Here is a 17,584-nt window from a genome sequence, read left to right on the forward strand (position 1 = left end):
TTTTTTTGTGGAACCGGGGATTGAACTCAGGCCCTTGCACTTGCCAGGGAAGCGCTTATTCCACTGAGCCATCTCCCTGGCCCCTAGAAGCAGTTATTAATCCTTTTACTGCAGTGTTTTTTTTCAGATTGGTTTTCCTGTCTATGTTTCTGCAGTTGATTCTTTACTTTAGATGCTATGAGTTCAGAGAATTCTTTTTTTATTTCCAAAAAGAATTCCACTCTGAGTTACTCTATAACTTTCTGCTGTTGCTTATTTACTATCGATGCTATTAATTCATACATTTGAGGTGAGCTAGTGTCCTCTGCACTTATTCTGGGTGAGCACTAGGTTTCCTCCAACTGTTTCTGCATTTGATTCTTTACTGCAGATGCTATTAATTCAGGGATTTCTTTTTTCATTTCCAATCTGAGTTCCTCTATACCTTTCTGCAGCTGTTTTTTTATTTCAGAAACCATTGATTCATTGATTTCAGCTGTGTGGTTCCCAATTTGTTCTGTGTTAGTGTCCTCTGCACTTGTTATGGGTGGGCTTGGGTTCTGAGATTGCATTTTGATCCTTCTCCTTGTCATTTTGTGTAGCACTGTCTTCTGACCTTTGTTGTAGAACTTTGGTGAAGTTATAACCTTAGCACCTTCTGATGTTCAGGTGCACATCTACAAAGTTTGGGTTTATCCAGCTGTGCCTGGCTTGGGTCTGGCTGTGTGCTCAGCTCCTTCCTGCTGCCACCCTTGGAAGTGATCCTGTTGTGTCCCTTTGGCAAGATGTTCTGCTCCTGGATACCTGGGCGGTTCTGTCCCCTACTCTCTCTGCAGGAATTGCAGCTACAGGGTTTCACCCCAGGCCTCTATGCCAGGCCTCAGCTGAGTCTGGAGGGGACAAGGTGTAGTAGGGAGGAGAGGAAGCTCTCTCACACACTCACTGGGTTCTGCGCTGGTACTGGATCTGGGTGTCCCCAGAATGCGGCAGAAATTCTCACTGGGCTAGCAGGGTGAGCGGAGTGCTGTGTAGTGGTTTGTGGGGGGGGGGTTCCAATGGGGTGGAAGAGGGTCTCACCCACACTGCGCCTGGGCTTGGACCAGCAGGTCCCGCCGGCGCAGGGTAGCCACAAGGAAGGCACTTATTCTACTGAGCTGTCTCTCCAGCCTTCTTGACAATGTCTCTTTTTTTTTCAGATGATTATTTAATTTGTAAATATTGTACAAATTTTAATAGCTTAAATTGTATATACAGCCAAATAAAAACTTGCATTAATAAGTGGTGGGCTCGCATCAGATTGGGGTCCAGCTCCTCTTCCTGGCAGATGCTGTGGGTTTGAGAATGACCTGAAACCTCCAGGAGTGAGGACATTTTGACTGTTCTGCAGCTAGAAAGACACACATTTTACATATTGAGCAGCAGCCTCAGAGAGGCTCAGTATCCCATCTGCGTCAGATCAAATAGGGCAGCCAGGACCTGAACACCCTCTTAGCCAGGTTGACAATAGAGTGAGGTCTTTGGCTCTTGTCCATGGCTGACTAAGTGTGAAGGCTACTTGGACAGGATGGGTGTGTCAAAGGCAAACCTCTCTTCCTGCCTGCACATCTCTTGGCCTGCCTCTACTCCAGGCCAGCAAGGTGGGAAGGTCCAGACAGTGCAAGGGCTTCAAGGAGCTCCCAGGCACCCCCTTGTGGCCAGGACCGCCAGAGCTGCTTAACTCCTAAAGCTAGAGACGCACCCAATGAGGCCTTGGTCTGGCTTGAACAGCACCCAGATCCATAACAGGACATTTAGATCTCCATGGGGCTGTCGCCATGGCACTCTGTGCCCTAGTACACTGCACTTGGCACTTAGACCCATCCGTGTCTTATGATCTCCACCTAGCAGGTCTGGCCTAGAACAAGGTCTCAGGTGCATTCCCAGTAGCAAGCAGGAATAAACCAGCCCTTGAAAGGTGTTAATTATTGAAACTCCTACCGATTTGGTTTGAAACTGTCTCATTGCTATTTGTTTATCAATAAAATTATGGGGGGAAAAAAAGGAATAAACCTGCCCTGAGAAACCTCCTCTAACCAGGCTGGGCTATTGCTTCTACCAGATGATATCCCCAAAATCTGAATAGTTAAGCCCAAGGAGCCCTCCAAAGCAAGCCACAGTGATAGGAAGAGCAGCAATGGCTCCTACTACCTTGCCTGTTCCTGGTGGGTCTTCCACACTATACAGCTCTCACCAGTGGACCCATAAGTGGAGCCCATTTTCCCTGTACACAAGCAAGATCTGACTCCAAAATCCTTTAGCCCTTACTCTCTACCATGCCCAAACCCTCAACCCTGGTTGTTGTATCATTCCCAGCGCTCTAATGCCAACTTCCTCCCAAGGTTTCCCAGGCTCCAGTCTGTCCATACAGGCTGCTCAGTAGACCTCAGAAGCCCTTCTTGAGGAGCCAGGCTTTCAGTTGCTCATCAAAGTAGCCCTTGATCCGCAAGGTACCTGTCACCTCATTAACCTGGGTGACAGGTGTCTTCCCCAACAATGGGCTCAAAAAATCTTCCACATCCTTCTGCAAGGCCCAGATATCTCCCTCCACTTTCCGGATCACAGTCATCTGGCGGTTGCCATGCGTAAGGTCTTTGTAGACAGGGATGTTGTGCATTCGGGAGAGCCATATCATATAGGGCAGGTTGGGTGGGGGATCTCTAGGAGGCTGCCACCCACTAGGAGTGGGATAATGTTCATGCTTTGGTGGCTTTGGGATCCTGGTGTGGGATAGCAGGCGTTCCACGAACTGGAATTCATCAGTTGACTCCACAAAGCCACGGTAACCTGGAGGTCCCTGCGTTTGGCTCAACCGCCGCAGCCCGGAACCCCAACCGAAGCCAGGTCTCCAGGAACGAAGAGGAGCATGGAGCAAGGCCACCGCCATCTTGGGCTGCTCCTGACGCCGGTATTCTTGACAATGTCTCTTCATGTACAATTTTTTTAAATTCTGATCACATCCAATTTATCTATTTTTTTGTTACATCTATACACTTTTTAAATACAAAAGCTTTTATATGTTCACATCAGCTCTGTAATTTATGTCTCACTGCCGGGCACCTCTGAACCACCAGTTGTTTGTGACAGGTTCCGGCCTGAGTACAAAATGCGAAATTGTCATGGTGCTGATCCAACATTGCTGAATCCCTCATATAGCAGCTTATCTTCCCAATGACCACCTCTTCCTCTTTCCCCACTCCAGCCCTGGGTACAACTTCCTTTTATCTTTCCTTGTACATACAAGGGGGCCTCCAATCAGCTCCTTGTGTGTCACTAAACCTGCCCTTCAAATTCCACCCCTGGAAAAAGTCCATAAAGTCTCATCCTCCCCGTCTCACATCAGAGGATCCTCCCACTTCCCTGCCCTCAATCCTCTCCTCATCTTTAGAATACAACTCCCCTTCCCTTTATTTCTGCTTTTCTGCTGTGCTGTCACCACAGAAAACAACCGAAAAACCTAAGTTTGCACATGTATCACAGATAGTTCAAGCCAATGAGAACATGTTAAAGGGCTGAAAGAAATATTCATCCCTAGACCTACCTCTCTTGGTTTTAATATCAATTACAATTACTTTTTTTTGTTGGTGGGCCTACGTGGCAACAGGGATCAAACCATGGTCCCTGCACTTGCCTAAGCAAATGCTTTAGTCCTCTGAGCTATCTCACCCACCCTTACAACTGCTTCTGAAATATTTTTAAGGTACAATGTGACTAAATATGAAATGGACTCAGGATTATAAATCTATTCAGATTGACTTTTAGCCAGTTGTGATAGCACATGCCTATAATCCCAGCACTCCGCAGGCTGAAGCAGAAGGATCACTATGAGTTGAAGGCCAGCCTGAACAACATAGTGAGACCCCGTGTCAAAAAAAAATTGACTTGTAAAGTTACATCTATTCAAAGTGCAACAGTTAACAATACAGGAACTTCTGGGAAGATGGCAGAGTGTTGAACAGCAGAGAAACAGACTCTCTGAGATTTGATGTTTAGATGCTGGACTATAGCAACATGAGGAAGAGAAGGAGGGAAGTGGGTGTCCAGGACCCAGCAAGGATCTGAAGCAAGAACAAAAGTCCATAGGGAGATAAGCAGATACTTCAAAAAAGGAGGTAGGGGCTGGCCAAATAGTTCAGTGGATTAAAGCGCTTGCTTAGACAGACACAGCAGCCAGCCAGGGTTCCATTCCCAGCGTGCTGAGCCAGCCCTGCCCCCGGGGTGCACTTAGCCAATTGAGACTGGGTGTGGTGGTGCGCACCTGTAATCCCAGCTCTTGGGAGGCTCAGGTGGATCACCAACTAAGATCCTGATCTACATAATGAGACCCTGTATACCCAGAGAGAGAGAGAGAGAGAGAGAGAGAGAGAGAGAGAGAGATGCTAAGTGGGGTTTTCTCCAAGACCTGACTCATTAGATAGGAAGGGTGGCCCAAATCTGCAGATGAACGCTGACTACTGGTGACCTTAGAGGTCTGCGTGGAAATGTACCAGTTAAAGAGCAGGGGACACAGTGGGCTGATGTAACTGGTGAGTTATTCTGGTCCAGACATCCCCCAAGAGAGGATAATTAACCAATAGCCATCTTGGAGATGGGCCAACTGAACTTGGAACACAGAACAATTGCTTCCTCCATCTAGTGGTTCCCAGTGTCAGGGCAAAAGGGAACTGAATTCAAGTCAGCAAGGGGCCATGTTTAAGCCATCAGGAATCACAGTGCTGCAGGCTGAATAGATCAAGTTATAGCCTTGCCATTAAAAGCAGCTAGAATTTAAATAGAACTGAAGATGCAGGTGTAGGGCTGGCCAGATAGCTCAGGTGATTAAAGTGTCTGCTTATACAGATGCAGCAACTAGGTTTGATCCCCTGGGCCTGCCCTGCTGGCACTAACCCTGGTGCAAGCTGAGATGGCGATTACGACTGGGTGTGGTGGCACGTGCCTATAGTCCCAGCGGTTGGGAGGCTGAAAACAGGAGAATCACTATGAGTCTGACCTGTGTCTTGAGACTCTGTACTAAATACCAATAAATAAGTAAATAAAATAAAGATAGGGGAGATGGCTCAGTAGAGTAAGTGCTTCCCTGGCAAGCACAAAGGTCTGAGTTCAATCCCTGCTTCTGGAAAAAAAAATAAAATACAGATGCAGCCTTGCTGCATTTATTCACTACCCTGCTGTAAACCTATTGCTGGATGGTAGGATTAATATACATGGATCTGCGCTCTGTCTGCCCAATTTATCTACCCAGTAGTAGTAGAGACACTCTTTGAAGTAGAAGCTATTTTTCTTCTTCTCATGTATTTGCTCTTGGTTTTTTTGTCCTTTTTCTTGTTTGTTTTTTCTGAGTATGAATACTGCTTCTAGTTTTATGATGTTACATTCTTCTTTATACCTCTTCTCTCTTTCCTTGCTTTCTGACTAGATTCCCAAACTTGGTATAATTTTCCTTTATTATAAAGTCTTGCTTACAATCTTTTTAAAAATTTATTTCATTTTATTTTCCATTTATGTATTTGGTACCAGGTCTCAATATGGAGCTGGGACTCATAGTGACCGTCCTGTTTTCAGCCTCTCCAGCACTGGGATTACAGGAATGTACCACCATGCCCAGACTCCTTAGGCTGGCTCAGCACACCCTGGGAGTGGGGAGGCGTGGCATATGAGCCTGGGATCGAACCCTGGTCCCAGCACTTGCCAAAGCAGGTGCTTAGTCTGCTGAGCTATCTCACTGGCCGCATACAATCTCTTCCTCTTGCTCCACTTCTCTATTTTTTCCTGCTCATGCAATTTCAATTTTTTCTTCTGAAGGTGAAATTCCCATATGAAGAACACACATATACACTGTAAACAATTTTCTGGCTTGTTCTAAATTATTGTATATAGGGCTGGGGAGACAGCTCAGTGGAATAAGCACTTCCCTGGCAAGTGCAAGGGCCTGAGTTCAATCCCCAGTTCTGCCAAAATAAATAAATAAACAAATAAATAAAAATAGATTGTGTGGGGCTGGAGAGATGGCTCAGTGGTCTAAAGCACCTACTTGGAACAAGCTTGGCAAAGCACAGGGACCGCGGTTCAATCCCCCAGCACCACATGCCAGCCAGCCGAGCCCCCTGGTGGGCTGAGCTGGCCACACACACACACAATAAATGTTAAAATTTTAAAAAGAAAAATTAAAAAAAAGAGTGCGTTATATAACCAAATACAGATTGTACAGTTAAAGGTGGTAAATCAATAGTTACCAGAGTTTGTCATTTATTAGGCTATTTTCGATGGTACTGTTATTGCTGACTGTACTACTTTAGCAAAGGTGACAAAACTGTTTTTTTTGGGGGGTTTTTTTTTTGCTCCGAATGCCTTCAGGGCAGGTTTGGCTGGCTTGAGTTGTAGCAATCGAATCACAGCAACCTGAGCCTGACTGCTTTGTTGAAGCAGTCACTTAAAGAACTGAGCTAAGGGGCAGGCCCCCCAACAAAACTGTTCTAATCAAGTGTTCTTCCTGGTATGCCAAGACTGAGATTGCCTAAGGGTCATAAACAATAGTACAGGGCACTGCCAAAGAAGCAAGGTCAAAAAAAAAAGAAGAAGAAGAAGAAGAACAAGCAAGGTCTAGGCCAAATAGGCAGCAACTTCTCATGACCAATTAAACTGAACAGACAGGATCTTGCAATGACTCAAAATCCAATGCCCAGCTATATCTATAAGACATCTCTCATATTTCCTAAGAGTTCTAAGTACAAGCAATAAAGCTATTTGCCATAAGCAAACATAAACCCAGTAATTAAATGTAAAGAAATACAAATGAGAAGACAGTTAACCAATACATGAACACATATTCCCTGATGACCAATGACAAACCCAGAGGGCAGAGGCTCTAGAAAAAAATCAAATTAGAAATAATGTCTCAGGTAACTATACAGATGGTGACCATAATAAAAGACTTTGTTAATGACTATAAATCAGATACAGGTTTTTCAAATAGAGAGTCTTAGGAAAGTGATAGAAATGATGAATATCCGACATATGAAAGAAATGGAATCCATGAAACAGACTCAAACATATCCAGGAGATCAAAAATTCCATTGAAAGTACACAAAGCAGAATGAGCCAGTGTGAGGACAGAATCTCAGATATAAAGACAGGTTTGAGGTTAACAATAATAAAAGAAAAGATTTTGTAAACATAACATGGGACTATGAAATATCAGTCCAGCACTTGACACATGATGCAGGAAAGAATAAAATCAGATAGCAGTCCAAAAAAGCAAGAGATAGTTCAAACAACATTAAAAAACTTCACAGAGGTAATCGTGGAATGCTTCCCCAATGTGGAAAAATAATTAGACTATGGATGAGTAAGATATAAAGAACTCCAAATACCCATAATCAAAAAAAAATCTACCCCAAGAAAAATAACAGGTAGTTTATCAATAAAATTTTGGAAAAAAAAAAGAAATATAATAGGTAAAATTCTGGAAACTAAACGAAACACCAGAATACTAAAATGTGTTAGAGAAAAGAAACAAATCACCTATAAAGGAAAGCCTAACATAATTACAGCTGACTTAAGACAAACCCTCAAATCAAGCAGAGCATGTAAAGTATTTCAAATCCCAAAAGAAAACACCCTCCCAGACGTAGGGAACAGGATTCGATCCCTAGCCTGCCATGTGATGCCAGTCCCACCCCGGGGTACACTGAGACCATGACTGAGACTGGGTGTGGTGGCACATGCCTGTAACCCCAGAGCTTGGGAAGCTGAAAACAGGAGGATCACTACGAGTCTGATCTGTGTAGTGAGACCCTGTAGACCCTGTACTAAATACATTAAAAAATTTAAAAATCAAAAAAAAAAAAAGAAAAGAAAACACTCTCCAACAGATTGATATAGCCTACAAAACTATCTTTCAAAATCGATGGACAGGCCATGTGTGGTGGTGCATGCCTATATTCCCAGTGCTGGGGATGCTGAGACAGGAGCATCACTGTGAGTCCAAACTGCATAAAGACCCTGCATCATATAAATAAATCAATGAATAAATCAATGAATCACCAAACCAGCAAGCCAAAATGTCCTGAAGGACACTGAAGAAAGAGATAACAATGACTAACACTCCATAAACCCAACAGAGTTATTGACCAAGCAAAGAAAGCAATTAAAAAAGAAGGGAAAAACAGGGCACCAACAAGAGTAAAACAACATGACAAGGATAAGGTATTTTTTTTTGTTTGTTTATTTGTTTTGGCGGAACTGGGGATTGAACTCAGGCCCTTGTGCTTGCCAGGGAAGCACTTATTCCACTGAGCCATCTCGCTGGCCCCAAGGATAAGGTAATACAGGAGCTGGGGAGATGGCTCAGTAGAATAAGCACTTCCCTGGCAAGCGCAAGGGCCTGAGTTCAATCCCCAGTTCTGTCAAAAAAAAAAAAAAAGGATAAGGTAATACATATCAGTTAAAATCCTCAACGCAATTGGTCTTAACTTACCAATCAAAAGAAACAGACTGGGTTGGGGAGATAGCTCAGTAGAATAAGTGCTTGCCTGGTAAGTGTAAGGGCCTGAGTTCAATCCCCAGTTCCACAAAAAAAGAAAAAGAAAGAAAGAGACTGACAGAGTGGATCAAGAAGCAAGATCCAACAATGTGCTGGATACAAATAACACACTTAAGTCAAAAATAAATTCATTAGGGCCACCCAGATAGCTCAGCAGATTAAAGCGCCTACTTAGGCAGACACAGGAGCCAGGGGTTCGATCCCTGGCCTGCCATGCAGGTCCCACTCCCGGGGTACCCTGAGATGGCAATTGAGCCTGGGTGCAGTGGTACATGCCTGTAATCCCAGGCTGAAAAACAGGAAGAATCACTACAAGTCCGATCTGTACAGGGAGGGAGACTCTATAGATGCTGTACTAAATACATTTAAAAATTAATTAATTAATTCATAGGGCCAGCAAGATACCTCAGCAGATGGAGCACCTGCTTTGACAAGCACAGGGCATGTCACACCAGATCCATTCCCAGGGCCCACTGAGCCATGGCCGAGTCCTGGCCTGGTGGCTAATGCCTGTAATCCCAGTGCTGGGGAGGCTGAAAATGGAAGGATCACTATGAGTTAAAGCTGCCTAATGAGACCCTGTATCAAACACAGAAAAACAAAATGGAAAAATAAAATAAGATAAATTCATAGACCGAAAGTCAAGGGCTGGGGATACAGCGCAGCGGCATAAACACCTACCTGACAAGCACAAGGTCCCAAGTTCAATCCCTGGTACAAGAAAAAGAAAGTCATAGGATGGAAAAAAAATACTCCATGTGGGGGCCGGGGAGATGGCTCAGTGGAATAAGCATTTCCCTGGCAAGTGCAAGGGTCTGAGTTCAATCCCCAGTTCCACCAAAAAAAAAAAAAAAAACTCCATGTGACAGAAACCTGGAAAAAGGCAGGAGTTCCTGTTGCACTTGCAGTCAAAATGACTTCGAGCCAAGACTGACTGATGAAGACAAATAAGGTCACTATATGTTGGGAACAATTAAAGAGGAAGAGATAACCATCACACATATATATGCACAAAATACCAACACACCCAACTATATAAAACAAATATTAACATGAAAAATCAAATGAGCAAATAGTCCGTATAATGTGATTGTTATGTAAACCTAAAAAGTATGCATAAACTTAATTTAAAAAATTAAAAGGGACGGCCAGATAGCTCAGGAGACTAAAACTCCTGCTTAAGCAGAGCACAGGGGTGGGGTCTGATCCCCATCCTGCCATGCTGACCCCACCCCCAGGGCACACTGAGATGGCAGTTGAGACTGGGCATGGTGGTGTGCACCTGTAATCTCAACGCTTGGGAGGCCAAGAACAGGAAAATCACTATGAGTCCAATCTACGCACGTAGTGAAACCCTGTAGACCCTGTAGACCCTGCACTACAAACTAACAATAAATTAAAAATACATACTATTGGCATACTTATAAAGGATAAGCTAGAAACATTACTAGGTAAATGGATGCACCTTGAGACCACACTTTTAACTATTATAAGGTGGACACACAAGTTTAAATACTGCATTGTTTCCCTGGCATGAGAAACCAAAAGCATAAATAAGGGCCAAAACGTATAACAGATATTGGGAAATGGGAAGAAAAAGTTCAAATAAGAAGGGAAGTATGAGTCGAATTCCTGATACTGGAAAAAAAAAAAAAAAGAAGGGAAATAAGCAAGTGGAGGGAGAACAAAAAGTGACAAGAAAAAAACAGAAGAAAAAAAATGGAAATAAAGCTTTTGTTAATAAGGAGAGGAAGAGGGCTGAACAGAGGTTAAGGCAATGGGAAATAAAGAAACAAGACATATCATGTACAGATACAAATTCCCTATAATGAATATATCCAATACAATAAAGCCAAAAAACTGGGGCCAGGGAGATGGCTCAGTGGAATAAGCGCTTCCCTGGCAAGCGCAAGGGTCTGAGTTCAATCCTTGGTTCGGGGGGAAAAAAAGCCAAAAACCTCAATTATATGCATCCATTCTTAAGAAATTAAAAATATTAATATATATTGTCTAAATTTTATTTTAATATCTTGAACCAGTCATTATTCAAGGCCAAGAAGTCATTACCTTTACTTTGCAACACTGGAAAAGATTTTTACCTCACATTAATCCATGACTTGTGAACAATTTGTATGTAAAAATAAGCTGTCACTGAAAAAAATCTATCTTCTTTCCTCTAGCCCAGAGGAGCTGCTACCAACAGAACAAACATTAATCTTTAAATGAAACTTAATGAAGAAAAGGAAGTAGCAAAAATGAATTAATGTAGAAGAATTAGAACTAAAATTTTCTGGTTTTTTGGGTTTTGGTTTTTTGGGGGTTTTTGTTTGTTTGTTTGTGGAACCTGGGATTGAACTCAGGTCCTTGCGCTTGGCAGGCAAGCGCTTATTCTACTGAGCTATCTACCCAGCCCCCAGAAGTAAAATTTTCTAGCTCAAAAAATTGTGCTGCGGGCTGGTGAGATGGCTCAGTGGTCTAAAGCACCTACTTAGAACAATGTTAGCAAAGAACAGGGACCGCAGTTCAATCCCCCAGCACCACATGCCAGCCAGTCCCGCCCCCTGGTGGGCTGAGCTGGCCACACACACAAATAAATAAAATTAAAAAAAAAACTGTGCTGTATGGCCAGCGATATAACTCAGTGGACTAGGCGCTTGCTTAGGTAAGCACAGGGGCCAGGGTTCGATCCCTGACACTGCATGCCACACCAGACCTGGCCCCGGGCACGTTGAGCCAGCGATGGAGTCCGGGTGTGGTGTTGCATGCCTGTAATCCCATCACTAGGGAGGCAGAAATCAGGAAGATCACTACAAGCCCAAGCTGCATAGTGAGGCCCTGCACACACACACACACACACACACACACAAACACACAAAGAAAAAAACTTAAAAAAACTATGCTGCACGAATTTTTGAATTTTACACTGTATAAAAGTTCATAATTTAGAGATATTAAAGTACACCTTATTTTTTCAAATTTTATGAAAAATGTTAGCAATAAAGTGGAAATAGTACAATAAATGTTTATATATACTCTCTATGTTAACTCAACTGTTAACACTCTGCCATATTTACTCCACTTTTCTACACTATTTGAATGTAAGTTTTATTTAATTTTTTTTTTTTTTTTGGCTGAACCGGGGATTGAACTCAGGTCCTCGTTTGCCAGAGAAGCGCTTATTCCACTGAGCCATCTCCCCGGCCCCATTGAATGTAAGTTTTAAAGACTCCCGCACAAGGGCATGAGTTGAAGCCCCGGTTCCACAAAACAAAAAAGACTCCCACATGTCCTTCTAAACAACATATAACCAGGCAGGCACTTATGGTGCTGAGCTATCTCCCTGGCTTTAAACAACACATAATCACCATTCCATTATCATGGGTAAGAAAATTAATGACGACTGTACATCATATTACATACATTCTCCACTACAAAAGAACAAAACCTCAGTGAGAACAGAAAAGGCTGGCAATTATAAGCACAGGCTATTTAAGATGAAGTGAACAGGAGGAGCCCAATTGGAAAATCCAAGGTAGTCTATTTAAAATAAATGTGAACGAGATCTCTGAGGAACACTACCAGGGCATAAAAAGCCAAGCAGAAGAATGCTTAAAATAAACAGATCTTTAAAAAAAAATGATCTTATCAAAATTTTGGCCTAAGAATTGTCATGTGCCTTAAAAAGGGGCCACACACATTACCACTAAAAACTACCTACATCCCTTTTGCAGCACATAGCTGCTTTTCTCTAAAATGGAGTATTCATCTTTAGAAAGTTCTAATATTTTTATGAATCAAATAGGCTTAAGGCTGATCTAGGAACATTACCAAAGTTAACTAAATTGTTTACAGGAAAATGTCAAATTCAAACAAAAGAAGAGATAACAAATTTTGAGAGAACAACATATTCAGCAGAGGGCTGGCCAAATAACTCAGCTGATTCTTTAAAGAGCCTGCTTAGGCAGATGCAAGGACTGGCATTTGATCCCCAGCCTGCTGTGCCGGCCCCTCCCCTGGGGCATGCTGAGAAGGCAACTGAGACTGGATGTGGTGGCGCTTGCCTAAAATCAGAGCACTTGGGAGGCTGAAAAACAGGAAGGATCACTACAAATCTGATCTGTGTAGTGAGACCCTATAAACCCTATTTTTTTTCAGCAGATTAAGATTAACTTACTAAAAACAAATTACTAGGGCTGACCAAATAGCTCAATGGACTAAAGCACCTGCTTAGACAGAGCGCAGTGGCCAGGGTTCAACCCCCTGTGTGCCGTGCGGACCCTGCTGCCAGGGCACACTAAGACATAATTAAGACTGGGCAGTTGCTCATGCCTATAATCTCAGTGTTTGGGAAGCTGAAAACAAAAAAATCACTACAAGTCTGATATGTGTAGTGAGACCCTATAGGCCCTGTACTAAATACATAAAAAAGATTAACTTACTAAAGATCTATACATTGAAAATTGTAGTACTGGTGCTGGGGAGATAGCACAGTAGAATAAGCACTTGCCTGACAAGTGCAAGGGCCTGAGTGCAATCCCTGGTTCTGCCAAAAAAAAAATTTAAAAAAACTTATAGTACTTTGAAAATCAAGATTGAGGGCCAAGGAGATAGCTCAATAGAATAAGTGCTTGCCTGGCAAGCATAAGGTCCTGAGTTCAATCCCTGGTACCACAACAACAACAAAAAAAAGAAATGGAGGTTGAAAGAGATAACAGAAAATAGAAGGAAGTTTTTGTTTTGTTTTTGTTTTGGCCGCTCAGGATGCCTTCAGGGCAGGTCTGGTTTGGCTTGAGGTTGAGGGGATCGAACCGCAGCATCCTGAGCCTTACTGCTTTGTTTCAGCAGGCACTTAAACACCTGAGCTAACAGGCAGGCCCACAGATAACAGAAAACAGAAAGATACCCTTTGTTTACAGATAAGAACCAACACTGTGAAAATGGCCATACTCCCAAAATTATTACACAGATTTAATGCAATCTTGATCAAAATGCCATTACCATATATCTTAGATCTAGAGAAAACATGCCTAAAGTTCATTTGGAAACAGAAGAGACCTAATACAACAAAGGCAATTCAGGACAACAAAGGTAAGGCAAAAGGAATCACAATCCCTCAATTTAAATTACATTACAAAGCTACTGTGATTAAAACAGCACAGTACTGGGGAGAAAAACAGACCTGAGAATCAGTGGAACCCACCTTATCTTTGACAAATGCACCAAACATGCTCACTCAAAGAAAGATAGCCTCTTTAATAAACTGTGCTGGAAAAACTGGCTCTCCACATGCCAGAAACTAAAACTAGACCCATATCTATCACCACGTACTAAAGTCAAAATGGATCAAAGGTTTGAATATTAAAACAGAAACACTAAATCTACTGGAAGAAAAAGTAGATAGAAATCTTGAAGACAGGGGCCAGGGAGATGGCTCAGTGGAATAAGAGCTTCCCTGGCAAGCGCAAGGGCCTGAGTTCAATCCCCGGTTCCGCAAAAAAAAAAAAAAAAAAAAAAAAAAAAAAGAAATATTGAAGACATAGGGGTAGAGAATAAGTGCTTGCCTGGCAAGTGCAAGGGCCTGAGTTCAATCCACAATTCTGCAAAAAAAAAAAAAAGAAAGAAAGAAAGAGGAAAAAAAGAAGAAACAAAACCAAACTGAATGAGAAATTCTTCAAAGAATCAAAAATTGAGATATCATCTTATTAAAAAGTTTCTGCATGTCAAAAGAAATCACCAAAAGAGTGAAAAGAAAACCTAGAGTGGGAAAAACATACAGCCAACTGTCCTTCACACAAAGGACTTCTATCTAAAACATATAAAGAATGAAGAAAACTCAAACCCCTCAAATTCAAAGACCCAATCCACAAATAGGTATCTGAGATGAATATGCACTTCTCAGATGAAGAAATGTAAGTGGAGAAAATAAGTCCATGAAAAAAGGTTAAACATCATTGCTCATTTGAGAGATGAAAATTAAAACAACACTGACATTCCATCTTACCCTGGAAAGAACAGCTATTATCAAGACATCAACCAATAACAAATGCTGGTGGGGATGTGGGGGCAAAGGAACCCTTCCCTGCTGTTGGGAATGTACACTGGTAGAACCACTGTGAAAATCAGTGTGGACATTTTTTTTTTGAACTGGGGATTGAACTCAGGCCCTTGCGCTTGCCAAGGAAGCACTTATTCCACTGAGCCATCTCCCCGGCCCCAGTGTGGACATTCTTAAAAAAAAAAAAAAAACAACTAGGATTAGAAGTCCCATTCCACACAGCTATTTCCTTTCTGGGTACTTTCCCAGAAGAATTAAAAACAGCATACCATAGTGATATATATGCACTCATGTTTTGTTTCGTTTTGTTTTTTGGTGGAACCGGGGATTAAACTCAGGCACTTGTGCCTGCCTGGGAAGCACTTATTCCACTGAGCCATCTCCCCAGCCCCTGCACCCATGTTTACATCAGCACAATTTGTTATAGCTAAATCTTAGAAACAACTCAAATGTCCATAATCTGAGGAATGGATAAAAAATATGTTGTCTTTTTATACAATGAATTATTACTCAGTACTAAAGGAGGATAACTCGAGGCTTTTATAGGTAAATGGATGCAAGTAGGGACCACACTCATAAGTGAAATGAGACTCATACATGTAAACATGTCCTCTCCCTAGTGTAAGAAACTGAAAGAGTAAATAGGATCTGAAATGTACAATGGAAAAAAAAGAAAGAAAAAAGAAAATGATGCTATTTAGGGGCTGGGGAGATGGCTCAGTGGAATAAGCGCTTCCCTGGCAAGTGCAAGGGCCTGAGTTCAATCCCTGGTTCCGCAAAAAGAAAAAAAAATGAAAGGTACAATGGATACTATGAAAGGGAAAGAAATTGCTGAAAAGGAAAGGACTAGAATGGAGGAAAGGAGAAAAAAAACTATATATATATATATATATATATACACAAACAAACACAAGATAGCTAAGATAACTATATTACTAATTTCTATTAGTCCATTGAAAAGAAGAGTTTATGCTTATATTGTCTGATTAATTTTGCATGCCTATATCTTGTAATCTGAGCAACTAATTTGAAGATAATATGCAATGCAATAACTATTGTTAATATTCTATTATCTTGTTTTGAAATTCTGGATCACTGTTTTTACTGGGTTTTTATTCCTTTTTAAAATAAAAAAGACTAACTTACCTAGTTAGGAAGATAAGATTAAAATGCAGTTAGCGGGCTGGGGAGATAGCTCAGTAGAATAAGCATTTGCCTGCAAGCACAAGGGCCTCAGTTCAATCCCCAGTTCCGCAAAAAAAAAAAAAAATGCAATTAGCCTGCCACAGACCTGTAATTCCAGTACTTGGGAGGCTGAGGCAGGAGGATCACTGCGAGTTCCAGACCAGCCTGTGCTACAAACTGAGCTCAAGGCCAGCCTGAACTCATAGTGAGACCCTGTCCCAAAAAGACAAATAATATTAATAACTAATAAATAAATGAATGAAATGCAGTTATTCCTGGCTATTGTGGGGCATTGGTTCTATACTGAAAACTGTGGATGCTCAAGTTCTATATAAAATGCCATAATATTTAATATAACCTGCACATCCTTTAAATCATCTATAGATTATTTACAATACCTTATACAATATAAATGTTGTATAAATCGTTATAGTATATCATTTAGGAAATTATTATAAGGGAAAAAGTCTGTAGATGTTTACTACAGATGCAACCACCATAGGCCTAACTATATTTCCATCCATGGATGTTTGAATCTATGGACATGGAACATTCAGACATGTAGGGCCAATTACAAAGTTTTATTATGGACTATGATGTGCATGAAACAAGTAAAGAATCTCTCAGCCATGCTGAGAAACTGAGATTCCAGTTAATGAAAAGGCACCTTTTGTTAGATAGCCAACGCCATCCTTAAACTCACTATGTAATTAGGCTGGCCTCAAACTCATGATTCTCCTGCTAAACTGAGTGCTATTACAGGCATGTGCCCTTGTCCTTGGCTAAAAAAGACCCTTTTTACAGTAAGTGAATAGGGGCTGGGAATGTGGCTCAGTGGTAGAATGCTTGCCTAGCAAGCTGGAAGCCCTGGGTTCAGTCCTGGGCACCAAAATCAAAAAATAAACCTCCCCTAAAAAAACAATTCAGAATAACCACTACAAAGACAACAATATGCAATGTATTAATTATTGAAACTGTCCCACTAATCAGTTTTGAAACTGTCTCATTGCTATTTGTTTCTCAATAAATAAAAAAAAAATTCAGCCAGAAAAATACAGTTAAGTGAATAAGAGAATCAGGTATTGTGGAGTCCAGAATGTCTGAACAGAAACAAAATGGCCATTTTCCCACTTCATCCAAAAAACCCCACCTATGACTGCATGAGGCTTTAGGGGTATATGCAGACAGAAGTCATAACAGGTTCTACCCTGAGTTTTGACAATCACCATCTCTAGCTACTACCACATATTTTGTTGGTAGTGAAATCATTCATCATTCCAGTGAGAACAATGTATCTAGTTCATTTTAACTGCTGTGTCCTGTTCATCTATATTATCTTTTTTCTATTTTATTGCTAATGGACATTTAAGTTGTTTCTAATACATTAACTAGAAATGTTACTGCAGTAAATTTTTTGTTCATGGTTTCTTGATATGGGTAGCTCATAATTCAATTTGTTTTTAATTTGTACTTCCTTGACTATCACAAGGATTAAAAATTGCTCAGATAAAACTGTATCCAAAATAATTAAATTTGGGCCAGTCAGATAACTCAGAGGACTAAAGCACCTGCTTAGGCAGATGCAGGGACGCAGGTCCAATCCCCAGAATGCCGTGCCGGCCCAGCACCCCGGGGCGCACTGAGACAGTAACTGAGACTGGGCATGGTGGTGCCCACCTGTAACCCCAGCACTTTGGAGGTTGAAAACAGGAGGATCACTCTGGGTCCAATCTGTGTAGTGAGACACTGTAGACCCTATACTAAATAAATTAGGAAGAAGAAGAAGA

General features: G+C 41.7%; 1 protein-coding gene and 1 pseudogene across 1 annotated transcript in view; both read right to left on the reverse strand.

Moving 5' to 3' along the window:
- Atp7a (ATPase copper transporting alpha) overlaps nucleotides 1-17,584 on the reverse strand; it is a 173,366-nt gene that overhangs the window by 141,729 nt on the left and 14,053 nt on the right. The window lies entirely within an intron of this gene.
- LOC101582067 lies at nucleotides 1,520-2,902 on the reverse strand (annotated as a pseudogene).

Source organism: Octodon degus, unplaced genomic scaffold, assembly GCF_000260255.1.
Source record: "Octodon degus isolate 3935 unplaced genomic scaffold, OctDeg1.0 scaffold00353, whole genome shotgun sequence".
Classification (NCBI taxonomy): domain Eukaryota; kingdom Metazoa; phylum Chordata; class Mammalia; order Rodentia; family Octodontidae; genus Octodon; species Octodon degus.